We start from the raw sequence: 12,897 nt of genomic DNA on the forward strand, positions 1-12,897 counted from the left end.
AGTTTAAACAGTTTAGGCTGTCAGTTGTTCAAATCCCCATTTTTTCCGCTGAAACTCAGTCCTGCAACGGTTCAGGTGAGTGCATTAGTAGTTTGGATTAAAACTAGTATAGGCACCTGGGTCTCTGTTCTTTCAGTCCCTCCCAGCTGCTTATTTTAGGCTTCCTTCTAACAAATAGGTCACATTTAGGAGATTTGTGTGGTGAGCATTTTAGGTAAGTTTATATTGTTTGGTGCAGGTATATGTACCCAAAAGAGTGCTGATGATACAAGTATGCATTGGGCAAAGTAGTGCTGATAATGCAAAAAGAGTGCTGATAATACAAGGAGGCATTGTGCAAAGGAGTGCTGATAATGCAATGAGACGCTATGAAAAAGAGTGCTAATAATGGATATCCTGGCTGTACAAAGTCTGCTGGAATTCCACAGCCTGGGGTCAGAGGAATATCCAAGGTAAGAGAACCTTCCTGGGTGTCTGTTTGAAGTACACATGTATATGACAGGTTTTGAAAAACCTAGCTCCAAGGCCACACAAACACTTGTTTCTATCAAGGTATGTGGCATTGATTGCTGTTATCTGTGCATTATCACAAATAAGCAGGCCTTTGCAGACATTGGAAGAATATGCTGCACAGGAGACCACCGGGCCTCAGTATCTGTACATGAACTGGTGGTGATACAGCATCGGTATGTTTCCACTACATGCTCTAATGTATGAACAGTGTGTGTCCGGTATATGCTCTAGGTATGAGTTGCTATGAGGACACGGCCTCAGTATTTGTATCCACTATATGCTCTAGGTATGGGTTACTGTGGGGACATAGCCTCAGTGTAGGTGTCCGCTATATGCTCTGTGTATGAGTTACTGTGAGGACACTGCCTCAGTATATTTATCCACTATATGCTCTATGTATGAGTTACTGTGAGGACACAGCCTCAGTGTATGTACCCACTATAGGCTCTGTGTATGAGTTACTGTGAGGACACTGCCTCAGTATATTTATCCACTATATGCTCTCTATAGGAGTTACTATGAGAACACAGCCTCAGTGTATGTATCCACTATATGCTCTATGTATGAGTTACTGTGAGAACACAGCCTCAGTGTATGTATCCACTATATGCTCTATGTATGAGTTACTGTGAGAACACGGCCTCAGTGTATGTATCCTCTATATGCTCTATGTATGAGTTACTATTAGAACACAGCCTAAGTATATGTATCCTCTATATGCTCTATGTATGCGTTGCTATTAGAACACAGCCTAAGTATATGTATCCACTATATGCTCTATGTATGAGTTACTGTGTGTACACAGCCTCAGTATAGGCACGGCATCAGTGTATGTATCCACTATATGCTCTATGTCAGGGGTAGGCGGCCTTCGGCGCTCCGGGTGTTGTGGACTGCATCCCCCATAGTGCTCTTACACCCATAATGTTGGCAGAGCATCGTGGAGGGTGTGGTCCGGGATGGCTGGGGTGCCGAGGGTTGCCTATGCCTGCTCTATGTGTTAGTTGCTGTGCGAGCACAGCCTAGGTATATGTACCCACTATGGGCTCTGTGTGAGTTACTATAAAGATGCTCTGTGTGTGAGTTGCTGTGGGGACACAGCCTTAGTATTTGTACCCACTATATTGGCTGTGTATGAGTTGATCTGAAGACTCTGCCTCAGTGTGTGTTCTTTATATGCTCTAAGTCGCTGTGAAAACTCAGCCTCAGTATATGTCCTCTACATGCTCTATATGAGACATTGCTTCAGTGTATCTGTTCCCTATGTGTTTGATGTATTAGTGGAAACACAATATGTGTGAATGATATAGGGCACATCCGCTATATGAATCCAAGCTAATACTGGTTCTATGTCGGTTGTGAGTCGCAACCTCAGTATATATGACTGGTGTAATATGTGCATGAAGTTCGGTTAGAACACAGCCTCAATTTAGCTCATTCATATAATCTTAATATGTGTACAGGCATAGTGTCACTGTATATAGCAGAGGTAGGCTGATTTCTGTTTAATGTATGATTTCTGTTTAAACAGACTCCGTATATGTTACTGATATATCTGTGCATAAGGTGCTGTTAGTAACTCTCACAATGTATGTGATTCATATAATCTGTATGCAGGTTGGTATTATTATATAACCCCAATTTATATACGGCATTGGTAGATTTAGTATATACGAATGATCTAAGGTCTGTTTTGCGCTGAAATGTAGCACTGCCCAGTTCTAGCAAATACTAATGCACTAGTAACTGGATAAGTAATTATTGCCTACTGTGGATTTTCTATTTCATTTTTTTAAATGAAGTATATAAGGGAACATACTGCTGTTGGCTTTGTATTAGATTCCTTCTCCCACAGGTGTTTCAGGATAAGCAATTAACACATTTTTATCACTTCAGGTAGAGTGCAGGTGTTACTGAACCTGTCTGAGTGCCTCTCCCAGGAGAGAAGGAGACCTGATTTTCCAAAATGTAGCATGGTACTGTTTCACAGAATCAATGTTAATTACTTTTTTTTTTTTGTGGGTGCACATCTATGTAATTATTCATGAGACAATAGATTTTCTATTACCAGGTATCCTCTCCTCTCTGTCCAAGATAGGGAATGTTTTTTTAATTGGTGACAGTGTTTTACCTTTAGATATATGCTGATTACTAATTCACAGCTAAGTAGATCATACTAGTTGCAAGAGTACAAATTGGGCTAATTGATCTCACAAGTAGGTAACGCTGAAGCCATTACCTGATTTAAAAGCTGTTAATATTGGTTTTTTCTCATAACCTTTTAGTCTTTAAATCTGAATTCATTTCCTTAAAGCATAAATCTTATCTTTTATCCCTTGGGGTCCTGAAAGTTTGGCAATCCCTTTCGTATATGTCAGGAGTGTCATGCTTCTGGTTCTTAATGTGTTAATGATCAGAATCTTCTGACCAATTCCCCTGTTGTGAAGGGGAACATTATAAATTCCTTTCTGCAATAATGGTATTATTTTAGGCTCATATGCTCAGGTAACTTTGATGCTGTGAATTGCATGTATTTTAAGGTCTTTCCAGTCCCCAGTCCTTCCTACCAGGTTTTCTATTTTAGGTAAAAATTCACCTGCTACCTGAACAATAGTGGAAATCCCTAAACAGGTTCTGTAATTGCGACCAACCTGTGGATTATATGTTTGGATTGGGGTTGATATCTTGCAGATATAACAAGCTGCTTATTATCACCATAGGCTCTGCCATAAGTCCTTCTTCACTGTCTGAGGATAAGGTAAGAGGAAGTATGTGGTTGTTCTCCTAGGGATAATTGAATATCTTCTACTGCCCTGCTTATTGTGTGTCTGTTGCCACAATGTATAATGTGCCTCTGGTTACCACCTTCCCATCAGTATCTTGCCTAATATGTGTGTGTATATTTTCTATTACCATGTATATCTTACTTATGTTGCACAACAGTCTCTAGTAAATGTGATTAAACTGTTTGGCATAACCTGTACTATTTTACAAATATAGGTACTGACATGGTTAGCCTCCTAATTGATTATTAGTTGCCACATATTCTATGGTTCATACCGATATTTCTTCATTTTCCTCAACTAATCTGTATATGGTTCTTCTTGCCTTTTGCCTAGTAATGTGATTAGTTTATCTCCTGTGGCTGATCATTGCTCTATCAATTCGTCCACTGTGTGAGGTTGTGAATCTGAATTTAGCAACATCGGGTAATTGTTGCAGTGTTTTAATGACCGACTCTTATTTCTCTACTAGGCTCTGCCCCTTTCTGACAGGCAGATATTGATTTGTTCCTGTTGCTTCAGGTAAGTAGTTCACAAGGCAAGAGGAAGCGGTGTGAATCATCTTTATTAAATACATCCAGAAAGTAGTAAGATTCTCAGTGTTATTCTCCCCATGTTTAATAACATGGGGTCTCCGTTCTCATCCAACATTTATCTGCGTGTTACAGTATGATCACTGGAAGTTATGCCTTTGTTGAGGTTTTGATTTGATGATATCAATTCGGTTTTATATCAGTAACATTTTTCTTCTCTAGTTTATGCTTTTATGGCCTTAATTCCTATCTGACTCTATATCTATTCAGGATATTTCTGGTATTGAATGCCAGGAGGTTGCTGACCTTGCAGCCTCTAGGGGAAATTTGTCTTGTCTGAGCAGATTTTTATGACGATTTCCTATTGATTCTTGTTTGGCTTTGTAAAGTCTTCTACGATTTATACAGCTCAATAATGGTTTTATAGCTATTGGCTGTTTTTGAACTCTGTCCCTCCCTCTATGTATTGCTTGGGTATTCCCCAAGAGTAAATGCTGCCATGTAGAATTGGTCAGGAAAATGGAAAATTCCTTCATACTTACCGTAATTTTCTTTTCCTGATAATTATACATGGCAGCATTACGGTCCCACCCATATACTATAGGAGGTGAAGCTAGTTACAAAGACTGCCTGATGGGTAGGGGGAGGATCTATATATACCAGTTTCAGAGTTCTGTTTCCTGTCCTTTCTGCTGTGAGGGGAGGAGCTACCCAAGAGTAAATGCTGCCATGTATAATTATCAGGAAAAGAAAATTACGGTAAGTATGAAGGAATTTTCCATTATATATGTATATATATATATTGTGGAAACACAAGCTCTCAGAGCATCTTTGGAAGGGGAAATTAATAAAAAATTGCAGTGTGTTAAACAGATAAATAGATCACGTAAATCCATTAAATTTTTGAGACGATGTTATATCAGCAGATGAGGACCTTCTGCAAGGTAGAAGCCATGAAGCACTAAAGTAGGAGTGCAGTATTTAATGGCTTCTTTGCAGATGTGGAATTTGAACTACAGTTGTATTTGACAAAGCTGTACATTTTGAAGTCTGTTAGAAGGTTCTACTAAAGGACAAGATGCCTTATGTCTATTATCTAAACCAGAAATGGGTCTTAAAATAATCCACTATCTCAAGCAAGAAGAACTTGGAAAAAAAAAATGGTTGTGGAAACGAAATGATGCATTTTGTATTGGCTTGGTCATCAAAATATCCATCAGCATCAAAATATTCAACCTTCAACGTTCATGAATCTACGATTGGGCCTTTATTTCATATTAGGCCGAAATGTCTCAAACCATGTATTGAAGACCAACAGTTAAATCAAACTTATCTTTGGGTCTCTGCTGCTTATATGGGTGCAACCAGATTCAGAATTTATGTTTGATAGATGAATTTAGCTTAGCATACATTTTCACATAGTGATATTAATGCCTCAAGGACACATGATGGACATTTTCCATCATGGTTGCATTTTATTTTTGAAGCTGTGTCCTTAAGTGGTTAAATATTGAATCTGTCCTGAATGAATATGTTAAAAAAGCGTCATGTTAAAGGGGGCTGTTCTTCCAAAAAATTTTAACATTATGTTTACGTATCCCCTATATTTAATAAATATGTATTTTTGAATGTATGAAAATACTAAATAAGCTGTGGAAATTCACACCTTTGGACTGAACTGAATTGAATTCTGTAGGTATAAAATTAGTGACAACACTTAAAAGGATTACAAACTTTGTCTTTCCTATAGATGAGATATGAGATTGGATTAATGGAAGATAGATGGATAGATAGAATAATAAACAATATACAATATTTCTTTAAAATTTAATGTTAATTTAAATGTGAGATACCCAGCACTTTTTAAAGGCTAGGATATTCTAGCCCAGGAGTAGGCAACCTTTGGCACGTCAGATGTTCTGGACTACATCTCCCTTGATGCCTTGCCAGCATTATGGCTGCAATAGCATTATGGAAGATGTAGTCCATAACATCTGGAGTGCTGATAGTTGCCTACCCCTGCTCTAGCCTTTGTAATATACTATATATAGCATTCCAAATACTTTTATAGAACTCTGCATAATGACTCATACAAGTGAGAATCATCGAGACCTGATAGATATAGGGTTGGATTTAACGACTAGAAATAAACTTACCACTGGTAAAAGAAAATCAGTTATCCTACCTATGCCAATTAATTACAAAATATTAAATTGTCCAATTTATCAAAATCCAGTCCATAATGCTATATCCTTTTTTAAATTCATTTTTTTTCCATTTTACTTTTCATAATGTTTGTTTAATTTAGCCACAAATATCTTTAAACATAGCAATTTAAACATCATGTAAATAAATTAGTAAAATATAAAATATTCTCTTACAAAGTCATAAATGGCAATTTCTCAAGTTTAACTGCTTCTAAGGGCTAGAGGAGTTAGTATTTCACTGCATTAAATATTGTTGTGGCCAGCAGTACTCAAATGTCAATGTATATAAAATGTAATGGACTGAAGTATTTTCTAGCCTAATATGTGAAGTTAGAACTTAGCACCAGAATAAGTAAACATAGAATGGAATTGGACTTCTATTTCAACAAGCTATTTTAACTAAAACAATATATATGTGTTACTGAAATATATGCATTACTGAATATGTTTACTTAAATTAGAAATTAAATGAATACAGTTAGATTATACAGTTAGATTATTATATTCACAGGTGCAAGGAAACCCTTTGGATTGAAGTTACCAAAGTTACCTAGGGCCATTTATTTATGACATATATTAAAAGTGAACAATGAATTCTTGAGGGGATCTGATCTGTGCGTTATTTCGCTGAATTACTTTGACATGAAGATTTCTGAAGGACTGTCCTGTTTCCCAGATACAAATTAGACACCATTTAAAAAGGTGCTTTAAGACAAACCCTCTCAGCCATGGTGTAACAACATGAAATGATGATTTCGATTTAGAAGCCAGACATTCGTGCTCATCGTCTGCCCTTATGCTTCTGGTTACAATATCCTATAGCGAAAATGTCATTTGTTTGTTCTTACAGAATTCCAGTTGCTTCTAACTTCCCTAAACAGAAATAGACAATGCACTGTGACCTGCTTGTTGTTGCTTTCTATACACCAAATGAAACCTAGACAAGAAACCTAGCTTGTTAAATTAAAGTGCATTATAAGCACTATAACTATTAAAGCTCATTGTTGGAGTTATATTGTGACAAATCTATGGAAACAACTCTTTTGACTTTTCTCTCAGCTTGGTATTGTAGTCCAGGTTCGATTTACACTTTAGAAGACAGAAGTAGATTCCCCTCAGAGCTCAGTGGGCTAAAGCTTCATCAGTAGAATATGTTCAACCCTTGGGGGTTGCAGGTTCAAATCCCAGTAGGGTTGATTCAGCTCTTCATCTTTCCGAGGTAGATAAAATGAGTACCATTAAATTGGGTAATTAATTGGGCAAAAGTAATATTGCCAGGACATACTTGGAAACCAGCATAATCTGAATTCACCTTTCCTGGTCAAATACTTTGTTACTATTATTATCAGTGTGGTTGTAGAGAGACTGACCAGGGAGCAATTTTTGTAAAAATGTTTCAAAATATTGAAACATAAACATATGTTACAAAAGGCAAAAATCTCACAAATTAATTTGGAAAATACTCCAGAAATAACTAGCAATTAAATATAGTGAAATGTACCAACCGATAGAAGAAAAATATCACTTTCCACTTTCTCCAGATAATTCCACAATGTGTGACCAAATGATTTCCTAATTAAGAAGAGTTGGGCAGCTCGGACCTACTTATCCCTAAAAGTGATATCAAAAAATGTTCTATGCTATCCTGCAGGTAGTTTCCTTTCATAGTTTAGCTACGCAGTTACATTTTCACCAGGAATAGATTTGGAATTCATATTATATTTATAAATTGTGTCAAGAAGCTAGGAGATGACACATGTAGACCTCTAGCACTAGAACCAAAGATATTTAGTGAATTTTAGAAAGCAATGTTTCCAAGCAGAGAATTCAGTGTCTTGATGATATACCCAGTGCATATTAATGTATTTATTAAATAGTTTTGGACAAGGTTAAATTGATATTTTTCTAATTTTCAAGTCTGATCTGGGAACATACGTCAAATGCTTTGAAGCAATGCAACCCTTAGGAACCTTAACATAACAAAACAGTGTAGGTGGTATATCATCAATATATGGTGAACTGTGGGCATATTACACACATTCGTATGTTTTACAATGTATAATCACTGTATTCTATTTATATTTATCTCTTTATATCTTGAGTTTACTTTAAAGTATGTGTGACTAAAGGCAATGAACATTTCACCCATAGTGGTTCTTTATTTCGACTTGCAGACTCGCTCCCAATACAAGTAGACATGGCACAAAAAGTCGTCCCAGACTAGACCTAAATTTTCCATATTCTTTGTTGTGTATACAGGCAGTTACATAGGAAATAGGCTGTGGCTATATTCTCATTTAGATGATAAATTGCCTTTTTGTTTGGGTGAACTCTGGCAATGGGCTTCCTCCATCTGCATGTCTCTTGTTCTCTTGTCCTGTTTCATCGCTTGCTAAAATCTTAGGAATTTATTCACTAAACAATGAATTGTGATCTGTTGATAACCAATTAGTAAATATTAGCTGAAAGTATACAAGGTGCGAAAATGGTTAGAAAATTATTTTATCGAATTTACTTGACCTAAAAATGTTAGCTCTTAACTCATCAAAACACACTGTTTAGTTAAAAAAAAGAAATGTGTTAGTTTAATTTAGATAACATTTGTAAATTACTTTTGGATAGTGGTGGGGCTTTAATTAAATTTCCCATTTACAAAAAAAAATTAAATATTTTGTATCACTTTTAACTGGACAATTTCGCGTCAGTATTGTTATTAGTGTGACAAAACAGATAATAATTTATTTTCTATCATTGTTTATTGTATAACAAAACAACAGATGCTATTGTTTGGAACATTGTGCTGTAGAAAAATATTATGCAATTGTAATGAAGACTCATGATAAAAGGATGCACGTGCACCAGGCTATCTCACAGAAATAAAATAAAATAAATAGAATTGGTAGGCTATATTAGTACTTATCTGTTGTTACATTCTGTGTAGGTTACAGTTGCCCTGAGGGTATTATTTTACCATCTACATCTGAGTGGCACTGAGCAATTACATATTTCCGAAATATATTTTTATAATATTAGATATAAAGATGTACAGGTATTGTCAATTTCATGGGGTGAGCAGATTTTTTTAACATATAATTTTTAATGAGAAATGTTCCCATGCAACTACAAATTACCCAAGGGTGGACAGAACAGGTTGGCGTTCAAAAGACCAATAATTATGAATTTTTAAAAATGCTTTATCAAAACTAACTTAATCCGATATGAATAAAACCAGTCATAGTTAATAGGAATTTATAGAAGCGATTTTCTAGCTTTATAGTTATAGTCAAGTTCTGGAAATCTGTTAGAAACGTGAACTAATATATCCATAGCTGTAAGATCTCAAACAATCTGGGTGGTATAGGAGAAGTAAAGTACTTAATGAGATGTTCTAGGCACCATTAGAATAGATACAGGGGCAGACAGCGTGTTGGACTTTGGGCTCCAGACAGAATTTTTACAAGTCACTTAAAAAAGGTTTGACAAATACTGTAGGCCCTACAGTGTAGGGATTTAATCCTGACAGTCCTTGATCATTACAATAAGCTGTACTCAGAGGGCCAGTTTAAGGACCCCATTAAAGACATTGATCTCCAGTTCCTCGAAATTTGTCTTACTGTTACATTGGGGTTGAATTTAAAGATTGGCATATTATTTCGTTCCATTTTTGTTCATGTTTTTGTTACAGAAGAGAAATTTCTGCTCTTGATTTAGCTGAGACTACTGCTAGCTCAGGAAAGGAAATAGAAAGGCTTGTTAGGATAAAATGTCACAGCTTGGGCAAAAAAAAACAACGGTTAGTTCTTAAATTTCATGTGTTGGAAGCAGCAATTGAAAAGATCTGAGTGACTTTGATATGGGCCAAATATTGATGGCTAGATGACTGGGTCAGAGCATCTCCAAAACAGCAAGTCTTGCGGGCGTGTCCGGTATGCCATGGTTAGTATCTACCAAAAGTGGTGCAAGGAAGGACAACTGACTTCAGGGTCATCTGCGCCCAAGACTTATTGATGCTACTGTAGCTTACATTTCTGGCTTAATGCTGGCAATACATCGTAGTTTGCTGTAAATGGGGCTGCATAGCCGCAGACAGGCAGGTCCGGGGCGATTGCTAGGAGAATTAGGCTGCCGCCTAGGGCACAGCAAAGTGCTCCCCTCCTGCTGGTCTCTGTATGTAGGTTGGCTGAATCGCGGACCGCGGTAGAGAAGTTTGTTTCCCTCTATGTAGTCTGACAGGTGATGCGCGCAGGGGGCGCCGAACTGCTTCCTGTCAGTCAGGATAGTGGGAAAAAAGTCCTTAGCTTGGCCACACTACATGATGGATGTGAGCTGGCATGGGGGGACAGCAGAGGAAAGGCATTCAAATGGCTGGTGGGAGAGAGGCACACAGAGGCCTAGGGGGAGAGGGACACAGACGGCTGTGAGGGGAGAGGCACAGGAAAATTAAAGAATATGTCGAAGTTTATAGATCCCCATCACTATCAAGTAATGCCTTGAGATATTTCAGTAACCTTGCTTTAACACTTACAATCAGTTCCATGCTGGAAATTAAAAGACACATTTGAATTCTGCTCTTAACTTGTCATATAATTAATAACTCAGACAACAAAATTACAATATGCTGGTTTGTATCGAGTATTGTCAGGGATGTCAGTGATATAGTAATTACAAAGCATACATAAACTAATCATTGTGCGGCTGTGATTGTGTGGTTTATCACTTACACAATGTAACAGCACAGGTTAGTAATATTAATTGTCTGCACTGTTTTTAACTCTCTAAGTGAATTTACCTCAGTGCATTCCAGCAGAAACTATTTCTTTAGCACATTAACTGCTACGTAAATCAAAATGGACATATATACAGCTCAGGAGACACACTTACAACTAAATGACAGCTGAGTTTACTGGAAATTTAAAGTAGATTTTTGATAAACCACTTACTAAAAAACTATTAAGGAATAATTTCCCTATGCTCTTTTTTTTATAGCTCTGCTAAATTTAAAAACCTGTGTTTTTGTATTTTTGTGGGGAGTTTATGAATAAACTGGTCTGCGCAATTGACAACTGACTTGAAATAGTAAACTTGATAATGAAAATCTACAACTTATTTGAGTATTTTTTTTTTTTTTTACTTTGGTCTACTTAATACTTAATACTTAATACTTTTGCTTGTTTAAGGTGGCAAATTTGAAAGCTAAAATTATGGTTTGTGAATTTGTGGACTGTAGAAGTCCCAGCCGAACATTAACCTAGTATCTATCTGTCTGTCTGTCTGTCTGTCTGTCTGTCTGTCTGTCTGTCCTTGTTCTCTACCAACGTTAAATGTAATTTTTAAGCATATATCAGTTTTACATTAATGAGCAGAGTATTAAAGTGCTGCATTATATAAATTTTAATTGTAATTATCATCCACATCCAATAGTACTTACCAGTAAGTGTATAGGCTTTTGTCTCTGATTGGCTGCTCAATTTTATGTAATTTTGAATCTGATACAGCAGAGGGTGCTGCTTTGTGAAGTGATCACGTGGGCCAGTATTCTTGCTAAATATCTTAATAATAATGTGATCTCGGTAAGTGCAGTTTGGTAAGTGTAACCAAACTAGGGATAATAAAAGTAGCTCAGCACTACAGGCGTAACACATAGAGATTATTTATCTTTTACATGACCAGAGGAACCATGAAATATGTTTTGTGTACATAGGAAGGGCATATATGACAAATTCACGTGTTTTATTATTTCCAGACGGATTTATCATCAAAAGGTTCCCTGAGGAAATATTATGTACTTAGAGAAATGAATTATTAAGCACTTCACATTAGGGCACCCTGCTCTTTGTACTTAGGCCTGTGATAGTGTTAAATAAATCATAACATCCTGTTCTCCACGGCCTCTGAATGTCGAAGGAAATCGACGCGAGCGCAAGTCTTTTCTCACTCCCAGTCCTTCTTAATGTGGAAACATTAGGAAATGATATTGACATAGTTTCCAGACACTGGGTTAACGTAGCAGATGACACACTAGAAGCTTGTGTTGGCTACTGTAACATATTTATTGGAGAACAATCAAAGTATGGAACTCACTTTCAAGACTTCAAAGAATATTGGAGATATGATCAGTGTAAAAAATGTTATCTTTTGCAATTTACACACAGCATGCATTGGGTTCTAGAATACAATGCCTTCATTTTATGCAATGTGATTGTGGAATCTAGTTGTGATGAAAAAGTACTACCAGAATACAGGACAACCCTTTTGGAAGGAATATGTTTAATCCATCTAACTAGAACATATTAATGCTGTTTTTCAATCAATTCCATTTCTTATTAGTTCTGTGTTATGCATTATCATGTTTATCCTGCAGCTTCTTATAAAATAGGATAACTTTTTCGATGCTAACTTTCATTTCTGTACTCACACCAGAACTGCTGGGAACAGATAGTGTATTCTAACGATAGTAAATACTGTGTAAATACTGTGTAAGTAATTCTATTGCCTCGCTAATACTTGCTCATATTTGCCTTCCTTACTTCACGCAGATTAGTGGTTTCGCCTCAGACCTTGATTTTGAATGTCTAGCGCTTTATTAGACCTGAACTAAACTTATGAACTATCTAGTAATTTTTTTAGGCCTATTTCAGTGAGACTGTAGTAGCCAAAATAAAGTCTAGAGATGCTGCAATTCATATGAATCTCACCAACCATAGGCCACATTGGTGCCTTAGTTCCACAATCTTGAATGATTTACATGCTCATTTAATCTTGACAACTCTCTGTCCTCTCACTCATGATAGGCTGATATAGACCATAGGCGTGCGCAGCCTATTGCATTAGGGTGTGCACCCTAAAGCACAAACACACGCC

The sequence above is a fragment of the Pelobates fuscus genome, chromosome 2 (genome assembly GCF_036172605.1).
Source record: "Pelobates fuscus isolate aPelFus1 chromosome 2, aPelFus1.pri, whole genome shotgun sequence".
In the NCBI taxonomy this organism is placed as follows: domain Eukaryota; kingdom Metazoa; phylum Chordata; class Amphibia; order Anura; family Pelobatidae; genus Pelobates; species Pelobates fuscus.